The following is a 26,169-nucleotide window of genomic DNA, read 5'->3' on the forward strand; positions in this document are numbered from 1 at the left end:
CACCACTAATTGTGATATTTGATGTAGATTTTTTTTTTTTTAAGATATTCTGTATCCAAATAAAGAAGGATCTTCCTCAGGTCAACTTAACAAACATTTTCTGATAACCTATTATGTCTTAGTCACTATCCTAGGCAAAAGGAGAATTTTAAATTCTCATTTTGAATGAGACACTATCCTTGCTTTGAAAAATTCACCATGTAGGATGTAAAATAGGTCAATACCATACAGAGTGGAGGCAGTAGGCAAGCAGGGGTGGGGAGAATCAGAAAAACAACTCATTCTATCCAGGGGAGCTAGTGAAGGCTCTCAGAACACAGAACATTACAGGAAGGGCTCAACAGAGGAGATAAGCAAGATAGTTAATAAGAATGATGTACAAGGGCTACTCCCTTACAAACTCTCTTCTGGGTATCTATCTATACATGTGGACTTCCTTTCATAGAGCCAAAAGATTACCCTAAATTACTGTGTACATGACATTTAGATAAATCTAATATTATTAAGTATTCTTTTTTTAAGGAAGTTATAATTGAGGAATATAGATCTCATTGTAAATATTTTTAGGGACAATTCCTGAGTTCTATGTACATAGGTTTTCTAAGAATGTTCCATGAGGCAATATGCTGAAAATGGATTATGCTTTCTATCCCACAAACCCATTGTTACCTCTCTGTCCATCTCTTTACTGGCTGTATTTGCAAATAATACCATAGGCAAAGAAGAAAAATTGACTTAGAGCAAGTTACACAGTATGTGGTTTACAAGTACTTACCTTATGTCATTATGATACACATTAAGTGTTAAACAAACAAATGTTGCTTTGGCTTGGCCTGGCTATGTGTGTAGCCTACCAAAGAAAATAGTCTGGCCAGAATTATACTACCTTGGGCCACAGGCTGGCCAAAAAGACCAGCTACAGTGGAATCTTTTGAGTTTTAAAGTTTTAATTTTTTTTCTTTTTAAAAGAAAGAAAGGTCTCTGAGAGCAAAAACAGATAACATTACAGAATTACTTTTATAAGAAGGCTCATAAAACTAATATAATATATCATCGGGCTATTTTATATGAAATGTCTCTAACACCTGGAGTTTTGCAAATAGACTGAAAAGTCATGTACATGTCTGCTGGGGACTTACATTCTTCAGAAGAAAAGCAAGGCGAAGGCTCATCAAGATCATGTCCAAATATCTGGAATTGTTCTGAAAGCAGAGAAAAGAAGAAAGGTGGAACCAGCTCTGGAATGGCAAAAATTGAGGTCTTTTGGCTTGGTAAGGACTGGAAGTATAGTTGGTGCCCTCTACATATCCCTGTGGGATCTATCTTTGCAGTGTCTGCTGGCCACAATTCTAAGCTAACATTTGCCCCTCTTTGTTCGATGGCTTTCCCTGCAAGTTGGAGCTCAATCAGTCCCAAGTGCTGAAGAGTTAATGCTCTTGGTTAAGGTGCTGAACAATGACTGTTAGGAGTCTGTGTATCTAACCTCAAATGGGAATTCTAAGCAGAGTTCTAATTGGTTCTCAGTTTTGTCCTGTAGGACTAAGCTCGTTACCTGCAGAGGTAATTTGTAGTCTTATTTTCCAACCCCTCTACCAATGGTTCCTGGAATCACTTCTAGGATAAACCATTTCATTTGGGTTCTTGTCTCAGGGACAGCTTCTGGGCAAATCCCAACTAACACAGATTATGTTTGATTTAAACAAAGGAGATCAGTATCCTTTCCCCACTTTTTCATAAGAAGTTGGTGGCTCTTTCCTCTGCAAATCACACACTCTCTAAAGGAGCTCACACATTCTGTTGGAGGGTCATGGAGGACTTGAAGCAATTATCAGGACAAGTCAAGTCAAAGCAACTGTCAACTAAAATTGTGGCTCATTGGAGCACGAGCATCATTTTTTTGCTTGACTTAATTGCATAATTGCCTTGGTTCTCAGCTTAGAATGTGCAGACCTGGAGAAGAACAATTAATGATCTAATGTGAGGGGGGACCCATCTCTGTGGCTTCTGGCCAAGAGGGAGATGCATCAATGTCAAAGGCATCTATCCTCAGAGACCCTCTCAGGGAGAGAAATTTCTCTTTCAATTATGACCACCTAAATATCATCATGAAAATTGCTTTTTATGAAATCAATCCATGGAAATTAAACTTTTGGGGAAAATAGTTAAATCTCAGCCTTGGATCCCTCCATCTGCTACATTGGAAATTTTTCCAGACCATGTCAGACATAGCTACTGGATTCCATAACAGGTTTGCTTTTGACATTTCAGTATACTCAGTGAACATTTCTATGGATGAGCCAGTGGCATGGCTTTCAGAAGAGAGTTGTGTTTAAATTCCATATTTTTTCCTGTTATAGAGGAATCATTGTAATAAATGAGACTTCTAGTCTTAAGCTTTTGTTCAAATGAGAATATTAGGCAGAAAAAAATCCCAAATAATTATAGTGAATATAAGTTTCAGCATAATCCCTTAATCCAGGAGCAGAGTGGCTTGCCCCTAAGGATGAGATTCAAGCACATCACAGGAAGAGTAAGAAACCAACAAACAGCCAAATGGAAAGTCAGCATTGCATTGAGTTTGTTTCTTTTTGAAAGTAATTGCTGGACCTCTTTGACAAGCTGAAGAATGAACTTAATGCCTTTATTTTCTCTACTTTAAAGCATATCTAACTGGACTTCACAGGAAAACAAAAACAAAAACACCTTTCCCCCATTAGTCACCATAAATCTATCTGAATATGACTGAGATCAATCAATATACATTGAGGATTGTGGCTTAATTCTAATGACACCAATATTAATTCTAGTAAATTCTCTTCACTGAAGACATAGGCAAACATAATGCTCCTCAGAACCAGAACCTGATGGTATCAGATGGCTAGCATTAAGAATATCTGGGTTTTTAAAATTTGTTTGGTTTTGTTTTGTTCTAAGCATGAGCCAGAACAATGAATTAGCACCTCTTTCTGTATGTAGGAGGATTTTGCTCAATACATGTGGCTCAAAAGCCCCAGTAAAGACTTTATTTTGGGGATGACCAGGGAGGTGGTCTTACCCAGTGTGAGGTCAGGTTCAGAAAATGTCCAAACTTGGGAGGAAGGAGCAGATGGCAGAAGAGTACCTAAGGTCCCAGGAGTTCAGCTAGATATCAAACCATTATGAACACCTACAAACTCAACAGAAGAGAAGATAGAAGAATTCTAGGAAAAGAAAATTGACCACTTTCTGGAAGGTAGGGTGTGCAGAGAAGTGAATCTGAGTCAACAAATGGGAAGAAAGACTGTGGGGAGAGGGGCCAGCTTCCTCAAGTGATAGAGCAGTGGAGCACAAAATCAGAACTTTTAGAAGTCTGCTTCACTGAGGGACGTCACTCTAGAGGCTAAGTGAGGGATGGAGCCCTTGCGGAGTCAGTGTGGTCTCAGGACCCGTGGGCTCACAAAAAAGCCAGGGGTGTCTGAGTGTGGCAGAGGTCCCAGGTATCAGACTAGGGAAGCCAACTGTGGAGACAGAACCAAGGACCAGCTCTCAGCTTGGGGTTACCTTAAACTATGATCCAAGGCACATTCAGGCCCCTGCTCTTTGAGCAGGGACCCTACAAGTGGTAGATCCAGGGAAACTCAACTTCCTCCTCTGGGAGAAGCAGCGTGGGAGTGTATTACAGGAATCTGCTAGGTTTGGGCACAGCCCAAACAGGGTTGTGCACCAGAGATAGAAACACTTGGTCACAGGCTGGGTGAGCTCTGAGGGGGGCCAGAGACCAGGGAGATGGGAGGTATTTACTGCTTTTCTCTGAGGGTGGACTGAGGAGTGGGCCCCAAGCTCTCAGCCTCTCTGGGTGAGAGACTGGGAGGCTATCATTTTCATTCCCATCCTCCAAGCTGTATAGAAATGGTTCAGGGAACAAAAGCTCCCAAGAGGGAACCTGAGCAGATTACTTAGCCTGGCCCCTGGCAAGGATGGGGCAATTCTGCCTCAGGCAAAGACATTTGAGAATCACAGCAACAGGCTTCTTCCCCCAGAAGATCAGCAAGAACATCCAGACAAGACTAAGTTCATCGATTACTGAGAAATGTGGAACTCCAGAGCTGGGGGAAAGCAACACATAGAATTCATGGCTTTTTTCCCATGATCCTTTAGTCTTTCAAAGTTAAATGTTTTAAATTTTTTTTCCTTATTCTATTTAAAAAATTTTTTCCACTTTCTTATGTTAACTTTATAAAAACTATTTTATCTTATCAATGCCTTTTCTAAAATCTTTTAAAATTTTCATTGTTATAGTCATATTGTGCCTCCTCATTGTATTTAACCTTATTTTTTGTAAAAATATTTTTTTCTTTAAAATTTTGGGGTCCTGTTTCTTCTAATACATCAAAATATAGCCAAAATAGAGCACATGGCTTTGTTCTAGTCTCCAGCCTGATCACATTCTTTCTTTCTTTTTTTTTTTCTTTTTTCAACCAGCTTCTTATCAATTCCTTTTTAAGGATCTTTTAAAATTCATCTTTACAGTCATATTCCATACTTTCATCATTTTTACCCTTACTTTTACAAACCAAAATACATCCCAAAATCAAGTGTGTGGCTCTGTTCTATTCACCAATTGAATATATATATTTCTTTTTTTCCCTCTTTCTTCTCCCCCTGGTTCTGGGTCTCTTATGATTTAGTTAGTGTATATTTTTCTGGGGTTGCTGCTACCCTTTTAATATTTTATTCTCTCATTAATCTATTCTTATCTGGATAAAATGACAAGGCAGAAAAACTAACCAAAAAAAAAAAAAAAAAAAAAAAAAAGAACAAGAGGCAGTACTGATGAGTACCGATGGCTAGGGACCTAATCAATATGGACACTAGTAAATGTCAGAACTAGAGTTCGTAATGACAATTATCAAGGTGCTAGCTGGGCTTGAAAAAAGCATGGAAGATACTAGGGAATTGCTTTCTGGAGAAATAAGAGAACTAAAATCTAACCAAGTTGAAATAAAAAAAAGCTATTAATGAGGTGCAATCAAAAATAGAGGCTCTTACTGCTAGGATAAATGAGGCAGAAGAAAGAATTAATGATATAGAGGACCAAATAATGGAGAATATAGAAGTTGAGCAAAAGAGAGACAAACAAGTACTGGACAACAAGGAGAGAATTCGAGAGAAGGTGCAACCATAAGATGAAACAATATTAGAATAATTGGGATCCCAGAAGAAGAAGAGGAGAAGGGGGCAGAAAGTGTATTGGAGCAAATTATAGCAGTGAATTTCCCCAATTTGGCAAAGGGAACAAGAATCAAAATCCAGGAGGCACAGAGAACCCTGCTCAAAATCAATAAAAATAGGCCCGTACCCCATCATCTAATAGTAAAACTTACAAGTCTCAGTGACAAAGAAAAAATCCTGAAAGCAGCTAGGGATGAGAGGTCTGTAACATAAAATGGTACAAATATTAGATTGGCAGCAGAACCTATCCACAGGGATCTGGCAGGCCAGAAAGGACTGGCATGATATATTCAGAGCACTAATGAGAAAAATATGGAGTCAAGAATAAAATATCCAGCTAGGGTGTCACTGAAAATAGAAGGAGAGATAAAAAGCTTCCAGGATAAACAAAAACTAAAAGAATTTGCAAACAACAAACGAGCTCTACAGGAAATATTGAAAGGGGTCCTCTAAGCAAAGAGGAAACATAAAAGTAACAGACCAGAAAGGAACAGAGACAGTATACAGTAACAGTCATCTTACAGGCAATACCATGGCATTAAATTCATATCTTTCAATAGTTACCCTGAATGTAAATGGTCTAAATGTCCCAGTCAAAAGACACAGGGTAGCAGAATGGATAAAAAACAAAAACAAAAACAAGCAAACAAAATTTATTATATAAAAAAATTATAATAACAAAATCAAAGAAACACATCAACAATAATACAATAATAGTAGGGGACTTTAACCCCCCCCCTCACTGAAATGGACAGATCATCTAGCAAAAGATCAACAAGGAAATAAAAGCTTTAAATGACACACTGGACGAGATGGACATCACAGATACATTCAGAACATTCCATCACAAAACAACAGAATACGCTAGTGTACTCCCATTCCCATCCCATCACAAAATAACAGAATACACTAGAATACTATAGTGCTCATGGAACATTCTCCAGAATAGATCGCATCCTGGGTCACAAATCAGGTCTCAACCATTACCAAAAGACTGGGACAATTCCCTGCATATTTTCAGACCATAATGCTTTGAAACTAGAACTCAATCACAACAGGAAACTTGGAAAGAACTCATATGCATGGAGGCTAAGGAGCATCTTCCTAAAGAATGAACAGGTCAACCAGGAACTTAAAGAAGTATTGAAAAAATTCATGGAAACAAATGAAAATGAAAACACAACTATTCAAAATCTTTGGGACAAAGCAAAAGAGGTGCTGAAAGGCAAGTATATAGAAGCCTTTCTCAAGAAACAAGAAAGAGCTCAAGTACACAACCTAACCCTACACTTAAAGGAGCTGGAGAAAGAACAGCAAAGAAAGCCTAAACCCAGCAGGAGAAGAGAAATAGTAAAGATGAGAGAAGAAATCAATGAAATAGAAACCAAAGGAACAGTAGAATAAATCAATGAAAGTAGGAGCTGGTTCTTTGAAAGAATTAATAAGATTGATAAACCCCTGGCCAGACTTATCAAAAAGAAAACAGAAAGGACCCAAATTAATAAAATCATGAATGAAAGAGGAGAGATCACAACCAACATCAAAGAAATATAAACAATCATAAGAACATATTATGAGCAAATTTGACAATCTGGAAAAAATGGATGCATTCCTAGAGACATATAAGCTACCAAAACTGAACCAGGAAGAAATAGAAAACCTGAACAGACACATAACCAATAAGGAGATTGAAGCAGTCATCAAAAATCTCTCAAAAGACAAGAGCTCAGGGCCAGATGGCTTCCCAGGGGAATTCTACAAAACATTTAAAGAAGAATTAATACCTATTCTCAGAAACTGTTTCAAAAAATAGAGATGGAAGGAAAACTTCCAAACTCATTTTATGAGGCCAGCATTACCTTGATCCCAAAACCAGACAAAGACTCCATCAAAAAGGAGAACTACAGACCAACATCCTTGATGAACACAGATGTGAAAATTCTCACCAAAACACTAGCCAATAGGATCCAAAAGTACATTAAAAGGATTATTCACCATGACCAAGTGGGATTTATTCCTGGGCTGCAAGTTTGGTTCAACGTCTGCAAATCAATCAATGTAATGCAATACATTAATAAAAGAAGAACCATATGATACTCACAATAGATGCTGAAAAAGCATTTGACAAAGTACAGCATCTTTTCTTAATCAAAACTCTTCACACGGTAGAGATAGAGGGTATAAACCTCAATATCATAAAAGCCATCTATGAAAAACCCACTGTAAATATCACTCTCAATGGGGAAAAACTGAGAGCTTTCCCCGTAAGATCAGGAACATGGCAGGGATGTTCACTATCACCACTGCTATTCAACATAGTACTACAAGTCCTAGCCTCAGCAATCAGACAACAAAAGGAAATAAAAGGCATCTGAATTGGCAATGAAGAAGTCGAACTCTCACTCTTTGCAGATGATATGATACTTTATGTTCAAAAGACTCCACTCCAAAATTGCTAGAACTCATACAGGAATTCAGTAAAGTGTGAGGATATAAAATCAATGCACAGAAATCAGTTGCATTTCTATATACCAACAGTAAGACAGAAGAAAGAGAAATTAAGGAGTATATCCCATTTACAATTGTACCCAAAGCTGTAAGATACCTAGGAATAAACCTAACCAAAGAGGCAGAGAATCTGTACTCAGAAAACTATAAAGTACTCATGAAAGAAATTGAAGAAGACACAATGAAATGGAAATACATTCCATGCTCATGATTGGAAGAACAAATATTATGAAAATGTCTATGCTACTAAACCAATCTACACATTTAATGCAATCCCTATCAAAATACCATCCATTTTTTTCAAAGAAATGGAACAAATAATCCTAAAATTTATATGGAACCAGAAAACACCCCGAATAGCCAGAGGAATGTTTAAAAGGAAACCAAAGTTTGTGGCATCACAATTCCAGACTTCAAGCTCTATTACAAAGCTGTCATCATCAAGACAGTATGGTACTGAAACAAAAACAGACACACAGATCAATGGAACAGAATAGAGAGACCAGACATGGACCCTCAACTCTATGGTCAACTAATCTTTGACAAAGCAGGAAAGAATGTCCAATGGAAAAAAAGATAGTCTCTTCAACAAATAGTGTTGAGAAAATGGTCAGCCACATAAAGAAGAATGAAACTGGACCATTTCCTTATACCACACACAAAAATAGACTCAAAATGGATGAAAGACCTCAATGTGAGACAGGAATCCATCCAAATCCTTGAGGAGAACATAGGCAGCAACCTCTTCAACCTCAGCAACAGCTACATATTCCTAGAAATATTGCCAAAGGCAAGAAAGCAAGGGCAAAAATGAACTATTGGGATGTCATTAAGATCAAAAGCTTTTGCACAGCAAAGGAAACAAAGGAAACAAAACCAAAAGACAACTGACAGAATGGGAGAAAATATTCGAAAATGACATATCAGATAAAGTGCTAGTATCCAAAATCTATAAAGAACTTATCAAACGCAACACCCAAAAAACAAATAACCCAATCAAGAAATGGGCAGAAGACATGAACAGACATTTCTGCAAAGAAGACATCCAGATGGCCAGCAGACACATGAAAAAGTGCTCAACACCACTCAGCATCAGGGAAATAGAAATCAAAACCACAGTGAAATACCATCTCACACCAGTCAGAATGGCTAAAATTAACAAGTCAGGAAAGGCCAGATGTTGACGAGGATGCGGAGAAAGGGGAACCCTCCTACACTGTTGGTGGGAATGCAAGCTGATGCAGCCACTCTGGAAAACAGCATGGAGGTTCCTCAAAAAGTTGAAAATAGAGCTACCCCATGACCCAGCAATCACACTACTGGGTATTTACCCTAAAGATACAAATCTAGGGATCTTACAGGGCACATGCACCTGAATTTTTATAACAGCAATGTCCACAATAGTTGAACTATTGAAAGAACCTACATGTCCACTAACAGATGAATGAATAAAGAGGATGTGGTATATATACACAATGGAATACTATGCAGCCATCAAAAACAAAATCTTGCCATTTGCAATGACATGAATGGAACTAAGGGGTATTATCCTAAGTGAACTCAGAGAAAGACAATTATCATATGAACTCTCTGATATGAAGAATTTGAGAGGCAGGGCGGGGGGTCCTGGTGGGCAGGGAGGGAAAAAAATAAAACAAGATGCGATTGGGAGGGAGATAAACCATGAGAGACTCTTAATCTCACAAAACAGAGGGTTGCTGGAAGGTGCGGGGGAGAGGGATAGGGTGGTTGGGTTATGGACCCTGGGGAGAGTATGCGCTATGGTGAGTGTTGTGAAATGTGTAATGATTCACAGACCTGTACTCCTGGGGCAAAATAATATATGTTAATAAAAATTTATTGCTATGCAAAAATAAATAAATAAAATGTGCAAAGTGGACAATCCACATTGAATTTCTTATAGTTTATTAGTAACTTCATGCCCTTGCTGGCTTTGGGTTTTGTATCTGTTCTACTCCTTGCCTGTAACATTCACTGGCCCACAGTCCCCCAACATCCCTACCACCCCTCCAAACACTCATTTTCATTCTGCTGAAATTGGCATTTCAGGTTTTTAGAAATGGAGTTTTCTGGAGGGAGATACAGTTTATGTGCTTTTTGAACCTTTGCTACATAATTCTTCACCCCATTTCTCGTTGGTTGTCTGCCCATCAGCTCAGGGCTTGAGCTCCTGCCTCCTGCCTGGTGCATAGTGAACTCCTCTTCAGCTGGCCTTGGATAGTCTCTGCTAATCACCAAAGGGCAGCTTCTACGTCCACAGCTTGCTGCTCGGGGCCTCTGCCTATACTGGTTCCTTGGCTCCACTTGTCTCTCTGGTGCAGCATGTTCTAGATGTTCCCAGTGCCCCTTCGAGCTCAGAGGATCAGGGAAGTGGGAGGTCTATGCTTGCTCTGCATACATTTGCTGTGTAATCATGGGGAATTAACTTCCTCTGCCTGGGTGTTATTTCACTCATTTACAACAAAACAAAACAAAACAAAAACCCTAAAAGGATGAGCAAACTTATTCTTAAAGGGCCAGGGAGTCAATATTTTAGACATTGCAGAGCCACAAGGTCCCTGTCACAACTACTGAACTTTGCCATTGTAGCACAAGTGTTGTCATAAATACATAAGTAATTGAGACGGTCTTTGTTCCACTAAAAGTTCATTTACAAAAGCAAGTGGCAAGCTGCAGGTGGCCTATGAGCTCTAGTTTACTGGTCCCTGATCCAGATGATTTGCATGATTTCTCCTCCAAAATGCCCTGAAGTCATCTTGCTCCTACCATTATAACTGAATAGTTTCTTCTTAGCCCCTTGTTCTTTTCCTCCCACAGTTGAAGCAAATACAAAAGTAAACAAACATCTTTCCCAGCAGACTATAAATCCCATGTGCATGGTGATGATGGTTTTTTTTTTTTTCCACCAGAGTATACCAAGACTGTTGCAACGTGTGCTGCACAGAGTCATCTCTGAAAACAAACAAAAACTAAATGAATGAATGAGAGGACCTGCTCAACCATTATGAAAACAACCAACTTTCTCTGAGAGAGGAGGACCAGAGGTACCCCCCGCACACACACCCCTAAATACATGTTCCCTGTGACTCTCTCCTAATACATAGTATTTTTCCGTCTTTTTCCTGGAGGTTGGAATGGATTTGTACTGAAGGATTCACAACTGGATTCTCCTGGGCCCTGGGCGGGAAGGACTTCATGGCAGTGCTTCTCAAGTTGCAATGAGTGCACCAAACACCTGGGACCTTGTTCAAGTGCAGGTTTTGGTTCCAGGTGAGTCAGGGCAAGTCCTGAGACTCTTCATTTTTACCAGGCTCCCCGGTGAGGTGGATGCTGCTGGTCCGTGGACCATAGTTTGAGTTGTAAGGTTTTAGGGAACTTCTGCCCTGAGCAATTTTCCTTCATGTTCGTACCGAATAAGGAGAATTTCGGTCTTGCTGCAGAGAGCCTTCCCAGACTAGTTTATTCTGCTTTTCTTTATAAAACCTGAAAATGGCTGTTTAAGTTTTCTCTGCCTATGGCACAGAGATTAAAGGCGCCGTAAGAAGTGGAAGTTACTTTCTATGCAGGAAGGTTAAGGGTCACTCTCCGGGTGTATCTTGTTCACAGGGAAAAAAAGTAAAAGGAAGGGAAGGTGTCAGAGCACACTCAGCTTTCATATTTGTTCTAAATGGATCCCTGGACACTACTGGGAACCAAGGAAGGATGGATGGGCAGATGGCACATCGCAACACAAAAGACAATGCCCTTCTCCTGACGAAGAGTCCAGGAAAAGGGAAAGGCTTGTAACAGAATTATGTTTATTTTGAGAAGAAATGCTTTTTCTTTATTCACGGTATTTCCTTCCACTTGGAATGAATTTGGTTAACATATCACTTATTCCTCTTTCTGCTCCAGACAAGAAGAGAGTGGCTTATAAGATGCTAAAGTTGGGGAGAATAACCTGAGTAGGGTGACCCCACTCCTTCTTGTTCCTCTTGGGCTCAGGGTCCTTCTGGAAGCAGGAGATCTGCTTCACGTCTTCATCCCTGGCAAGTCCCACAAGTGGGAAGCCATCTCCCTTAGCACAGCCTGTACCTGAATGAATGTCATTCTTGGTGCAGTCTTCAGACCCACCTGGCTTTCAAACCAGACACTAGAATAAAAGGTGTATTGGTGGTTCTTATCTGCTACTCCATCTTCTTTTTCAATTTGTTAAGACTCAGTCTCAGGAATACAAATCAATCCTTCATTAGGGTTCTTCCAAACCAAGTGTAACACTTTGGCTGGTTCGAATTTTTTTTGTGGAGAAATGCTTATAGACTTGTTCTGTAGCACTGACAGTCTTCTCATGGGCAGCCATTTCTAGGCCAATGCAAGAGGCTCATCATACACAAACCCAAATGTGAGTGTGTGGAACAGAGATGTGCAGGTACATGCAGAAGAACCACACTCACTGAATATTCTGAAAAATGTCAAGGAGTGTGGAAGACAAGGAGGGTCCACGGAGCTGGGCTCTCTCAGCTTTTGTCTTGGCTCTGCTACTTACCAGTTCTGTGACCCTGAGAAAGTCACTTCACCTCTCTGAACCAGTTACTTCTTCCATGAGATATGGAGAGCAATGCTCACAGGATAATTAAAGCAAAGAGTTTCATACCCATGAAAGATCTTTGGGTACCATGAAACTATGAAGGACAATTGTCATATTAATGAGTATAAAAAATGATTTTGACTCTCAGATGTTCACATACAGAGTTCAGTATCCATTCGAGAATTTGACTGCAGGTATGCATCTGGGGAGTCATGCATACCACACAGTGTTAGCCGGTCTTCAAGAACTCTGCCAGTTCTAATCCAGACCCCAATTTTATAAATAAAAGAAGAGAAGTGGGGCACCTGGGTGGCTCAGTGGGTTAAAGCCTCTGCCTTCGGCTCAGGTCATGATCCCAGGGTCCTGGGATCGAGCCTCACATCAGGATCTCTGCTCAGCGGGGAGCCTGCTTCCCTCCCTCGCCCTCTGCCTTCCTCTCTGCCTACTTGTGATCTCGGTCTGTCAAATAAATAAATAAAATCTTAAAAAAAAAAAAAGAAGAGAAGCAACTAGCCCAACATCACATGCAAGTTAGTGGCAGATTCATGAGTACCTCCTGACCAGTAGATGAGGGCTCTGTGTGTCCATTCCACAGTATCTGGTATGGTTTTAGGGATTCAACCTATTATGTAAGACTAGCCCAACCTCAGAGAATGGTATGGGGCTCAAACTTCCTTCATTTTAACATGAATACTAGTTGGGACTTATTTTTAGTTGCACATTGTAGAAACCAAATTTAAAGCAATTAAAGCAAAATTAAAGGGGGCTCGTGTAACAGAAAATTTCAATGTAGTTCTGGCTTCTTGTATAACTAGAGATCATGGTTTTCTGTTCCTTTTCCATCTATCAGATTTGTTTTCCTCTGTGATTATTTCATTCCCAGGTAGACTTTCTCCAGCTACCAGGAAAGAAGCTCGCCTAGTCTTACTGGCTCATGAGTTCGCAAGTCTTTCCGATAATTTTTGTTTGCCCTACTTTTGTCATAAACTTACTCCTGGCCCTATCAGCATCGCCAGGAGGGTGGAATCCTGTTGTTAGCAAGACTTGTATCTAGTACTTACTTCTGGGGTGGAGTAGAGGCATGCAGCAAATTTTTAAAAAACCATACAGACTAGCCAGGATTATTATGGAAAGGGAGAGTGTTAGTTTACTAACGTGGTAATGCTATAAAAACACTATTATATGCCCCCTTTCATACTTCTCATTAACTTATTAGCCATCTCGATGCTTTGCTAACTAACGTAGTCTCCTATTGCTGTGTAATGAATGACTAGAATCATAGCTGCTTAAACAAAATACATCTAGTAGCTCACAGTTCTGAAGGTCAGAGGTCCAGTATGGCACAGCTAGGGTCTCTACTCAGAATCTCACAAGGCTGAAATTGAAGCATGAGCCGGGCTGAATTCTTATCTAGAGGCTCTGGGGTAGAACATGCTTCTGGGCTCATTCAGGTTGCTGGCAGAATTTAGTTCCTTGTGGTTGTTGGTCTGAAGCTCCCATTTCCTTGCTGGTTGTCAGCAGAGGTTGCTTACAGCCTCTAGTGGTTGTTCTTCTGTCTTGGGACACAGCTGCCTCCATCTTCAAAGCCAGAGACAGTGCAGCAAACCTTCTTGTGCCTTGAATCTTTCTCACTTCCTTACTGCCACCAGCTGAAGAAAATGGCTAATCTCCCTACTTTAAGGCCAACTGATTAGTAACCCTAATTACACCTTAATTATAAAATCCCTCTGCCATGTAATGTAACATAGTCATAGCAGTAACATTATGTTCACTTTCCTGAGATTAGGCAATTGGGAGGAGTAAGGGAAAATATTCTTTTATAATTTTGCCTGCTACACTTTCATTGGGCTCTGTGCACCAATTCTTGACTTTAACCTGATCCTTTAGACCTAAGGTTATTTGTCTGGCTCTGGAAATGCCCTCCTCCAGTGTCTGTGGCAGGAAGCTATCTGTTGACTACTTGCCCCTAACTTGGTGAAGAAGCAACCATCCCCACCCTACCTGCAATACCCTACATTCTGCTCTCTTCCTCAGGCTTTATTTATGAGATGGAAAGAAGTGGCAAGACTGGAAGTGATCTTTCAGTCCATTTCTACTTTTATGGCACTCTCCAAGTGCCAAGGTATAATCTGAGTCTTCTCTTCCAAACTGGCATCCACCCCTGTCCTCTAGAATATGAAGGATATCTCCCCTGCTGTAGCTTCCCCAGTTTTTCTCAGGACCTTAGGGGAGACGTACACCTGCTAGGACTTCTCAATACCACCATGACCCTTCCTTCAGGTTAGGGTGATATTCAAGGCATCCCAGCTTAATCTCAGCTTCAACAATGCCTCAGAAAAATAAACCACAAGTCAAAATGAGTTTCCTTTGGGATGAGTCACATGAGGCAAGAGTGGAAACCCCATGGATAGAAAACCAGTCTAACTTGTTTTACAATTAGTGGTGACTTGGGCTTTACACATCATTGCTCCTAGAAAGAGAAACAGCTCATTGGAGTGGAGAAGAATCCCTGCCCTCATGCCTGAGTGGAAGGATATTTTCAAAGAGGCTGAGAGAGGAGCTGGGTTTAGCCACATTAGTCTAGCCAGAAGACAGAAGGCCACAATGGTGACCAAATAGAAATCAGGCAGAGAAGAACTTCAGAGCTAGGCATTTTATCAAGGGGCAGTAGTCTATAAGTCAATTCATAAAAATGTGTAGGAAGGGGGATCAAATACCTTTGGGGAAAAAAAATGAGGTAAAGAAATTAACTAAATTTTCCAAATGCAGAATTTTTCAGACTTTTGAATTTATAATGAGCATTCAGAATCTCCAGTATTGGATCAGAGCAGGAACCAACAAACTTCTTCTATATGGGCCAGATAGAAAATATTTTAGGCATCGTGGGCCACTTGGTTTCTATTGTGCAACAACTCAACTCTGAGGTTGTAGCAGCAAAGCAGTCATGAATAATATGCAAGTGAATGGGTGTGGCCGTGTTCCAATAAAACTTTATTTACAAAAACAAGCAAGTATTTGGCCTTTGAGCCATAGTTTGCCAATCCTGAGATAGGATTAACAAATTTACTGGACCACAGAATCCTTCATTCACTTTTCAACATGTTGGTTATAATTATGGGACAAAACTAAGAGTCTTGCATGAAGGACGCTCTGGTTCACTACTACTTCCCTGACGTCCATAAGGCAGCCAAAACTTGTTGAATAGGAAATATTGAATTAAATGGTAAAATAAAACAATCCTTCCAGGACAAAGAGGGCTTCCCAAGGAACAGACTCATGACAGCTGAACTATTTAAAATAATTTTTTAAAGCAATAAGAAGCAACTGTGTTTTGGAATAGAAGCAAAGAGGGGAGTGGTAGGCTGAGGGTGAAGAGGAAGAGGAGGAGATAGAGAACAGGGAAAAACAAAATATAATAAGACGGTGAAGGAGAGGGAAAGGAAGAGGTAGGGTATCAAAAGATCTGTTTTCACCCACAAGAAAATGGCTTTCTGTGCCCCTGGCTGTGCACAAGTGTTGGTGTCCTGAAAGGGAAAACCTTTAATGAGGTGCTGAAAAACCCACTTTGGCATTAATTAACAAGATCACTAGGCTGTCATAATTGCAGAGAGAAAGATAAATCATCAAGAGACATTTCCTAACAGAAATGCAGGTCATTACAAAATATTATTTAAAGTCACATTTACATATAAAAAGGATCAAATGGATGTTGTCCCACTTGGCCCCTGCCTTCCCCCCACCCTTCTGCCTGATGCAATGTACAGGAATCTTTACAGGGCTCTGGGTAAGCAAGGAGATTTGGAATCTTTGCAAAGCATGTTCCCAGAGGGGCTCAATGGATGCAGAACTGTGAGGACTGAAGGGAAACTTTACAGACAAAATGTCCAGTGGTGACATGGTATTGCCACCTGATTCAGTGTCACTTATGCTACTAAATGCCTGAATTCCTCACTTAACTGGGGTCTTCATGAGATCAGTAATCTTATCTGGGGTTTTCTCCCCTCCATTTTGTTCTCAACATCCAGCCTGTACTAGGACACTCACTAGATGCATTTAAAAATATTGATAAATTCTTCAGGACTCAGCTAAAGAGCTGCCTATTTTGAAAAGTTTTCCCACATAGTCCAACCTAAATGAAGGTGCTCTACTCAAAGATACTAAGCATACCATGCTCCTTTGTTTGGTACACTTAGAGAAGTAAACCAACAATGGCAAAGTAGAACAAGGGCCAAGCCCCCTCCTTCACCATTCAAAAAAAGAGCTCCCAGAAACAGGACCCTGTTACATTAATTTCCATATCCTTATCTTTAGCACAGACCTAGGTATACAGTACATGCTCTCAGAAAGTGTTTCTTGGATGGACATTAGTAACTCAACTATGACCCAGAAAGGCAGTGGCAGAGTGCTCAAAAGACAAAACTATGTGGATATCTCAGAGGAACACAGAAACCAACTGAAATAGCTCCCAATAACTACAGCTGGAACAATTTGTACAAGAAAAAATAAGTAACATAGTTTTGGGTTCAAACCTATATTATAACATAAATATCTTGGGCAATCTCTGGAGTGGCTGCTTATGGGAGCTAAGCCATGAACTGGAATGACAGACCAAGAAAAGAAACATAGCCCAGGGCACTCACTGTGTCCCCAGGGCAGTAGTCCTAGAAAGGAGTTTCTTCAAGCCAGAGTGCCCCAAAGTATGCTGCAGGTAACAGACATTGCTTTGGTGGTAAAAGAACATTACATAAAGACAGGGCCCCTGTTAGGGTTCAGGTTAATTCTGAAACTAATATATATCCAACTGAGGTTAAACAAATAAATAAATTAGTGGCAGATGGTGAAAGCCAAGTGTCTCACTGTTGGTTAGCAAGGGGGTAAGGCCAGAATAATCCCCATGGTAATGGATTAGAATTAAAGACATCAGTATGAACTCATGTTTAGTTTCATACAGATATAAATAGATGCTAACTGTAGGTATATAGTTATGGATATATAGACACAGACACAGGTACATATATAGAGGGAGGTAGGTATGTATACAGAGATATATTAACATACATGTATCTATTTCCTAGTTTTGTCTAGTTCTGGGAGGGCCTAGAAGCAATAATACCCCAATAGTAATGAGCACATACAACATCCAGATCTTGGTTTCTAAATACCATTCTCTGATAAAAGAGACCAAGGCTCCTTGGAGAAATGGCTGATTCTAGGATTGGGACAGGGAATATACAAGATGAACCTTGAGCATCTTCTAGTGCCAGAAGTTAAGGAAGTTCTTAAAAGACAAAACTTTGTGCATATGTGTTCCAGAGCAGCCCAGAAACCAACTTTCAGGGCTCCCAATAACTACACCTGGAACAACTTGAGTGAGAAAAATAATGTAGTATTCAGGGTTAAAACGCACAGTATAACATAAATATCCATAAGTTTATACTGACATAATAAATGTTTAAGTAAATCCATGAATGAGTGAGTAAATGAATTAATAAGGGGGAATATACAAATCTCCCATATCAAGGACTTGAAATAATTTATGTGTATACTCATGCTCAAGGAAGTGGAGAATATTTCCCACTGCTTAAGTCTGGGCTGCACACGGTGACCTCCTTCTAAAGGGTACAGTGTGGGAAGGGAGGGAGAAAGTAAATTTACACTGGGAAGCCTCACAGACATACTCAGCCAGGTAATCAGGGTCAACATCAACAAGGATAAGACCTATTGATACCATATACTTTTCATAGGATGTGATGTGATGAAAGTAGTGCTTTACTTCTGGCTCCTTCCCCCCCAAACCCACAGTTTAATACAGTGCAATCATGAGAAAAAACATTAGTCAAATCCCAGTTGAGGGTCATGCTACAAAATATTTGAAGGACATACCTCCAAACCTTCGATGTCATAAAAAACAGATTCTGAAAAACTGTAACAGCCAGGAGGAGCCTAAAGAGACCTGATGATCAAGTGTAATGTGGAATTCTGGATGGGTACAGGAGATTAAGTAGAAAACTATAGAAATTAGGTTCAAATGTGGAGATTAGTGAATAATAATGCATCAGTATTGGTTCGGGAATTGTGACCAATACCCAGGTAGTACCACACTAACTTAAGATGTTACTACTAGGGGAAACTAGGTGTGAGGTGCACAGAGACTCCCGTGCTCTCTTCATGGGACTCTTCCAAAGTTAAAATCATTCTGAAGCTAAAGGTTTAATACAGTCAACAAATGAAGCCATGAAGAAAATAACAACAGTAAACACACAACAAAGACTCCCATGTACCCTGCCAGGCAAGACCACTGTTACAATGACAGTTTGCCCTTGCAGTCTTGCAAACACACCTCCACATGCTACCCCACCTCTGTAGCTCTAAGCCAGCTCTCAATGCAGACCCTGGATATGCCCCTCACTGATATTTTCCAGGTTTGTTATCTGCACCATTGATGCTGACATTTCTTTCATGATCATCCACTGATGCCTGATGCTTTCAGGGGTAAGTGGCAAGTTAACACTTGGAAACCTCAAAATACTCAAGAATCACCAGGGGGGGGATGCCCGGGTGGCTCAGTTGGTTAACCATCTGCCTTTGGCTCTGGTCATGATTCCAGAGTCTTTGGGAGTGAGTCCTGAGTCGGGCTGCCTGCTCTGCAGGGAGCCTGCTTCTCCCACTACCTGCTTCTCCCTCTGCCTGCCTGCTGCTCCCCCTGCTTGTGTTCTATCTTGCTGACAGTAAATAAATAAGATCTTAAAAAAAAGAAAGAAAGAAAGAAAGAAAGAATGAATGAATCTCCTGGGGAAGCATGAAAGAATGCAGATTCCTGGGCTCTATCATCTTAGTAATTCTGATTTACTGCGTGTGAGGTGAGTCCAATTAATCTGCATTTTAAATAAGCTCTGAGGTTTTTCTGGTTCACAGATTCACATCAGCCCTGAGCTAGAGGGCAAAGACTAAGCACCATTTAGGCTAAGTGTCATTCTTCTGCTTCTCCTTCCATATCCAGCACCACGATGCTTCCTAGTACTACAAGCTTGGCAGAGAGTTGACACTCAATAAATATTTAATAAAAGACTAAATGCAGGGGTGCCTGGGTGGCTTGGTGGGTTAAAGCCTCTGCCTTCGGCTCAGGTCATGATCCCAGGGTCCTGGGATCAAGCCTCACATCAGGCTCTCTGCTCGGCGGGGAGCCTGCTACCTCCTCTCTCTCTGCCTACTTGTAATCTCTGTCTGTCAAATAAATAAATAAAAATCTTAAAAAAAAAAAAAGACTAAATGTATGGTTGAACTGTGAAGATCAACATTTAAAAAATAATCTTTTTCTGTTTAAGAAATTTGACATTGAGCATCATGCCAAGGGATACATCACTGTAAGGGGGCCACAAGCTATGAGAAATTGGACAAAAAACAGCATCCACTGATATTCAAGGCCATTCACTGTGCAGAACATGACTAATGTCCAACATGGCAAAAAAGATTTTCCTTCTCAAATGCAAGATGGATTCTTGCTATTTGTTGTTCTGAGCTACTACCATTTTTAGAGGGTTGGGTTTTTTTTGTTTTGTTTTGTTTTTCTGTTTTGCAGGCTCAATTAGATGGGCCTGGCTTCTGAATCAGCAGCTCAATAATTAGTTTAGTTGCATTTGCAGGTAGGAAACTGGAGTAACTTTTCCCCCCATAGGCGGAAAGACGCATGTGCAATTAACTAATTGCAGACTGGTGCTCATCTGGTATAAACGCTAGAAACACTGTCACAGACACACACACCCCCACCCCTTGATACCCAAAATACAGTCTCTGATCTGGGGACAGGAGAGAGACACAGAGAGAATGATGTGCTCTGAAGAGATGAGGCCTTTGGGTAGAGAACACCTCCCCTTTCCACAAAGGCTTCTGCACAGGCCACTCTTCTGGTGCCCCCAGGAGCAGAAGGACACGTGGGAAGGTGGGATGTTCCCTGTTCCCAGAATTCTGTGAGAATGGCTGTCATTGTTCGAGTTAGAATATTGCCAGTTAATTGTTGGCTCCAAAAGAAAAATTATGAGCAGGGGAAAGGGTTCTGCATGGATTTAGTGTATTTGAATAATTTAGACCCCCGCAGTTCATTTGACAGGATTGTTTTTCTCTCGCAGGAGCCTGCTGTTACAAGAATTAAAACTGTCGGGAGTACCAGGGCCTGTGCGAGAGCTTAGTAATGAGGTTTATCAGTCAATAAATGATTTTATACAGCAAATTAAACTGTAAATTTCATTTGGGTGGTAAATATTTAGAGAATAAAGATATCTGGTTAATGAGGAGGGCTGGATGCTTAAAAAAAAAGGAGAGAAAGAAAAAAGGAATGTCAACCTTTTAAATCTTGAATGTGGCTGGGACTTGACAATTTGCTCACTTACAGGTCTCTCTCTCTGTCTCTCTTTCTGTAAATAACAGAGGACGGCTTCATTGTTTATGTATTTAAGGAGTGCAATGGAAAATCCTCCCATCGTTGACTTGTGCCGACTGCCTGAATGTGGTAATACCTCCTGCACGGGCTTCTTAGGAACACATAAAGGGAAAAAATATGCAAACTGCTTATACAGTATCTAGCCCAAGGTTCATCCCTTCTGCCACGATTTATTTTTAAGTGCAGACACCCTAGAGTTTTGCTGTCCAATATGGCAGCCACTCACCACATGTGGCTATTCAAATTTAAGCTTATATTCATTTAATTAATTCACTAAACAAACTAAAAATTCAGTTTCATAGTCACGTTTACCACACATCAAGTACTCGGTTGTCATGTGACTACTGCCTGCTGTACTGGATAGCACCGACATAGATGGTCCCATCATCGGCACTATTCCAGAATCTGTCAGACATTTCATGTTTCCTGAGCTGGGGCACCATAGATCTGGTGGGCCCTGGGATGGTTTAACTGGCATATGATTTTTTGACTATCATGATTGGGCATCCATGTGTATGTATAAAAAGAATATTACAACTCTGGTCAAATCTGCAGTTTTGCACATGTCAATGCCTAGGACAAGGCAGTTACAGTTAAAAAAAAAGAGTGAGTCAGTTTAAGAAAATACTGAATAAATCAATATTGGCTGTGATTATTTGCCAAAAATCTTGAAGTAGCATACAAAGAGATGACTGGTGTTTGAAAAATACTGAGCCAATAGACCCCAAGGTTTAGGAAGTTTGAGAAGTGAAAGATGAGGGAAAAAAAAAAAAAAAAAAAACAGTGGAAGGAAGATGTAAGAATGTCTGAGTCGAATTTCTCTAACCTTTCAGTTTTGCTCTGGGCTGACTCAGACCATATCACATGGCCACCCACCTGAGTCATAGAGTCAAAACATGCTCCATAGCTCTATCAGCTTAGTTTTCATGGTGTTTCTGGAAAGTTCATTCAAAATGAACACCCCTTATATGTGGAATCTTTGGAACTGGGTTCTAGAAACAATATGTATACCCTAAAAAGGCCCAATATGAGTGTGATTTACAGATGACCTTGTAGGTCACAAGTTAAGAGGGAAGATTAGGACATTCTGACCTGCACTCCTGGCTTTCCACATCAACAGTCAAAACCAAGTCACCATCAGCTGGGAGGGTCTCTCTTCCTGCCTCATGTGCCTCATCCCTTAAGCCAACTCCTTTCACCTTCCTGCCCTAGTCCACCAGTCACACGATTACTCTCTGATCACTGGACACTCTCCATACTGGAATCTGGTAGCCCATGACCTTACTAACCTTGTTCCATAACCGGGTCAAAGAAAATCATGGGAGACACAGAAGCACTATGGTATCAGAGTCCCTAAAGAAAAAGGTACCACAGTCAACCTGGATCAATGGCAGAGAATTTAATAAAGACTCCTGGTAAATGGTATGGGCAGGTATAAGAAAACCATCAAGTTTAGAATTGTGGGGCTAGTAGCAAGAGGGAACCATGGCTACTGCTCGACCTGACTGGACAAGGGAGAAATGGAGGGGTACGGTAGCTGGAAGGAGAGGTCCACCTGACAGGAACTGTGATCTCAGGTTGAAGGACACTGCCACCTCCAGATGACCTACAGGGAGGAAGCAGGGTGTAGAAGTCTTGCAGGGTGTACACTGTCTTGCAGGGGCCAAGGGAAGCAACCAGAACAATGGTTCTGCCTGTCCAGGTTGACTAAGCCTCCTCTTCTCCTTCTAGTGTTGCTGGAGAGGTGTGGAAGGCCAGGAGGCAATGCGTATTTGACCCACAGTCCCACTCCTGGAGCTGATCCTCTTAAATGTTCTTCCACCTCTAAGACATCACTGACAATCCAACTTTTTGGAAATATTTTCATATCCCATCTCTGAGAGGTGGCCTGCCCAGCTCCTTGAGAGCTTGGTCACCAGACTTGGGAGATTAAGGCTTTCTCTTCTCATTCTGGTCTAAACAGCCACCCCTCAGAGTACCTCCTTCCCTACATTCTCTGGAAGTAAGATTTCAGAGCCATGTACAAGTTCAAATTATTTCAATAGCAAGTAAGAGGAAACCTCATCTTAAATTTGCTTGAACACTAAAGATATCCAGTAGGTCACAGAACTAGAAACACAGAGATTCTTTGAACCGCATGTTCCGGCTCTGTCCTCACTCTGACCCTTTCCCTGTGTTGACTATACCCATAAGCTACATGGCTATAGCACTTCCTGGCCCATCTGCATATAACAATGTCCAGAAGACTAAAGGCAGTCACTTTAAAGTAGCTCTTTCCAGTAGAAAGCAAGCCATATTTCTAATTTAAAATTGTCTAATGGTCACATTAAAAACATAAAAAGATCCAGTAATTCCACCTACTAGGTATTTACCTAACGGAAACAAAAACACTAATTTGAAAAGATATATGCACCCCTATATTTATTGCAGCATTATTTACAAAAGTCAAGATACAGAAGCAGCCTGAGTATCCATTGGGTGATGAAAGGATAAAGAAGATGTGATATATACACATACACACAATGGAATATTACTTAGTGATGAAAAGAATGAAATCTTGCCATTTGCAACAACATGGATGGATCTAGAGGGTATAATGCTGAGTGAAATAAGTCAGTCAGAGAAAGTAAAATACCATATGATTTCACTCATGAGTGAAATTTAAGATATAAAACAAATGAACAAAGAGAAAAGGGACAAACACACACAAAAAGAACAGACTCTTAACTCTAGAGAACACACTAATGGTTGTCAGAGGGGAGGTGGGTAGGGGGATGGAGGAAATCAGGGAGGGGAATTAAAGAGTACACTTATCATGATGATCTCTGAGTAAAGTATAGAATTGTTGAATCATTATATTGTACACCTGAAAGTAATATAACACTATATTAATTATACTTGAATTTAAAAAATGCATTTTTAGCAGCAATGGCCACAGTCGCCAAACTGTGGAAAGAACCAAGATGCCCTTCAACAGACGAATGGATAAGGAAGATGTGGTGCATATACACTATGGAGTATTATGCCTCCATCAGAAAGGACAAATACCCAACTTCTGTAGCAACATGGATGGGACTGGAAGAGATTATGCTGAGTGAAATAAGTCAAGCAGAGAGAGTCTATTATCATATGGTTTCACTTATTTGTGGAGCATAAGAAATAACACGGAGGACAAGGGGAGATGGAGAGGAGAAGGGAGTTGGGGGAAATTGGAAGGGGAGGTGAACCATGAGAGACTATGGACTCTGAAAAACAATCTGAGGGTTTTGAAGGGGCGGGGGGTGGAAGGTCGGGGTACCAGGTGGTGGGTATTAGAGAGGGCACGGATTGCATGGAACACTGGGTGTGGTGCAAAAATAATGAATACTGTTATGCTGAAAATAAATAAAAAATAAATTTAAAAAAAAACCAACTTTACAACCTAAATATTTTTCAAATAAAAATATTTTATATTTTAAAAAATGCATTTTAAAAAAAAGAGTAAAAAGAAACAGGTGAAATTAAATTTATCAAAATATATTTTCTTTAACCCAATATATGTAAAATATCAGCTTTCAATGTGAAGTCAATAGTAAAAATATCAATAAGAGATTTTGCATTCTTTTTTTAATACTAAGACTTAGAGATCTGATATCTATTTGGACTCAGCTTATGTCAGGTTCTCAGTAACCACATGTGGCTGGTGGCTATCATATTGCACATCATAGTTACAGAAATTTCTCCCAGAAGAGTGAGGAATCTTCCAGAAAACTGCTTCTTGTATCCATTGGCCCAGTGGGATACTACACCCTTCATGGAACAATCACTGACAGAGGAGATAATTTCCTTCAGCTAACCCAGCTCACATCTGATGCTGTGGATGGAGTAACTTCCCTCTGAGGCACATGGCCCAATTAACAAAGATGACAAACATAAAACATAAATTAAAAAATCTAAAAAAAAAATAAGTTTCCTATTGGCAGGAGGTATATTGGATCCTAGATAATTCACCAAGAATGTCCACAACAGACTGGCTCCTCTGCTGGGGTGCTTCACTGACCCCTGGCTTGAGGGTCCATTCCATCCTTGACTTAAACTCCTTTCCTCTGAAGAGAGAGATCTGGGAGGACTGGGGGAAGGTTTTCCCCTTGGTGGGTGCTAGGTAGTTGGCAGGGATGTAACAGATCTTGCCATCCAACTCCACAAAGATCAATTTAAGAGTCGTTTGCTTCATGGGACTGACTGGGCCTTTCTGGGTGGAAAACTATTTTGTTAAATAAATCTTAACCACTGTTTAATCAAGTTCTGTGCCCTTCGTATCCAAAGGATACTCCAAATGGAAACTCAAGTGCTTTCTTCTGGGAATGAGAGAGGCTGAAAAGTACTAAGAGTCTAAGCACGAGGTCATAATAGTGACGGTTACCAATAATTAAACACGCCCTAGATACTTTGTGTGTGTCACTTCATTTAATTTCCTAAAGAAAGTAAGGAGTAAAGAATAAAAATGGGTTTGTGTTGTTCATCAGATCAATTAAGCCACTAAATTTCATTTTCTTACTTTCACCTCCATGAGACAGAGTCATGGCAGCAGGTCGTGGAGTTTGGGATGGTTCTCCAAGTACAGCTTTGGCAAGGACTTCAGGCTCATGAAATAGGAATTAGGCATCAACTCTCTGAGCCTAAGTACAGGGCAGTGCTGAGTTTCAGTTAAAATCATGAACCTGAAATCCTATGATTCCTAAGGTGGAGACTGTCCTTCTGTGTTCCCTGGGTCTAGCCAAGGAAGAACAGGCACAAATTAAATATGTCTTGAGTGGAACTGAAGCTCAGGTTCTCATCCTGTGCATTTTAAATGCAAGACATCTACTTGCAGCAAGACTGGATTCCAGTTAGCGCTCCACCACTTTCTGATTATGTGACCTTGGACAAAGGGCACAGTGTCTCTAGACCTCAGGGTTCTCATGTGCAGAATGTGGATAACGGCTATCTGATGATGTCAGGGTTTGGAGTAAGAGAGGCATGTTGGTCAAGCTGTCATCTAGCAACAGCTCAATAACCATCTACTATTACCAAAAGTGATCTCCACCATTGTTGCCCTAAGAACAATGGCAATGAAGCAACAGCCATTGCACTGGATACAAAATTCTTTACTCCAAAACCAACATGTGTGCCATGAACCATTCATTCCTTTGCTGAACATGGCATCTGTTAAACAGCTTTGAATATTTTTTTTAAATCATATTTTGTCTAAGAACATCTGTGTCCATCTGGACGTGCTCCTCTCCAGCATTTCACTTTTAAGTCTAAAGTAACTATCAGATGTTCTTTCACAGATTCTAGGACAGATCTGAATATTATTGAACAGACATCAATTCTACTGATGGCATGAGGCTTGTCAATCTCAGCAGGAAAAGTGACAGCTTCCTTATCACGAAACCAGCAAGCT

The 26,169-nt window shown here is 40.4% G+C and overlaps 1 long non-coding RNA gene across 1 annotated transcript in view; it reads right to left on the reverse strand.

The window, feature by feature from the left end:
• Positions 1 to 26,169, reverse strand: part of LOC116580078 — a 567,258-nt gene that overhangs the window by 210,347 nt on the left and 330,742 nt on the right. The window contains exon 4 of the long non-coding RNA XR_004281498.1: positions 1,140 to 1,202. This is a non-coding gene — a long non-coding RNA (uncharacterized LOC116580078). The remainder of the gene's footprint in view (positions 1 to 1,139; positions 1,203 to 26,169) is intronic.

This window comes from Mustela erminea, chromosome 19 (genome assembly GCF_009829155.1).
Source record: "Mustela erminea isolate mMusErm1 chromosome 19, mMusErm1.Pri, whole genome shotgun sequence".
Lineage (NCBI taxonomy): Eukaryota > Metazoa > Chordata > Mammalia > Carnivora > Mustelidae > Mustela > Mustela erminea.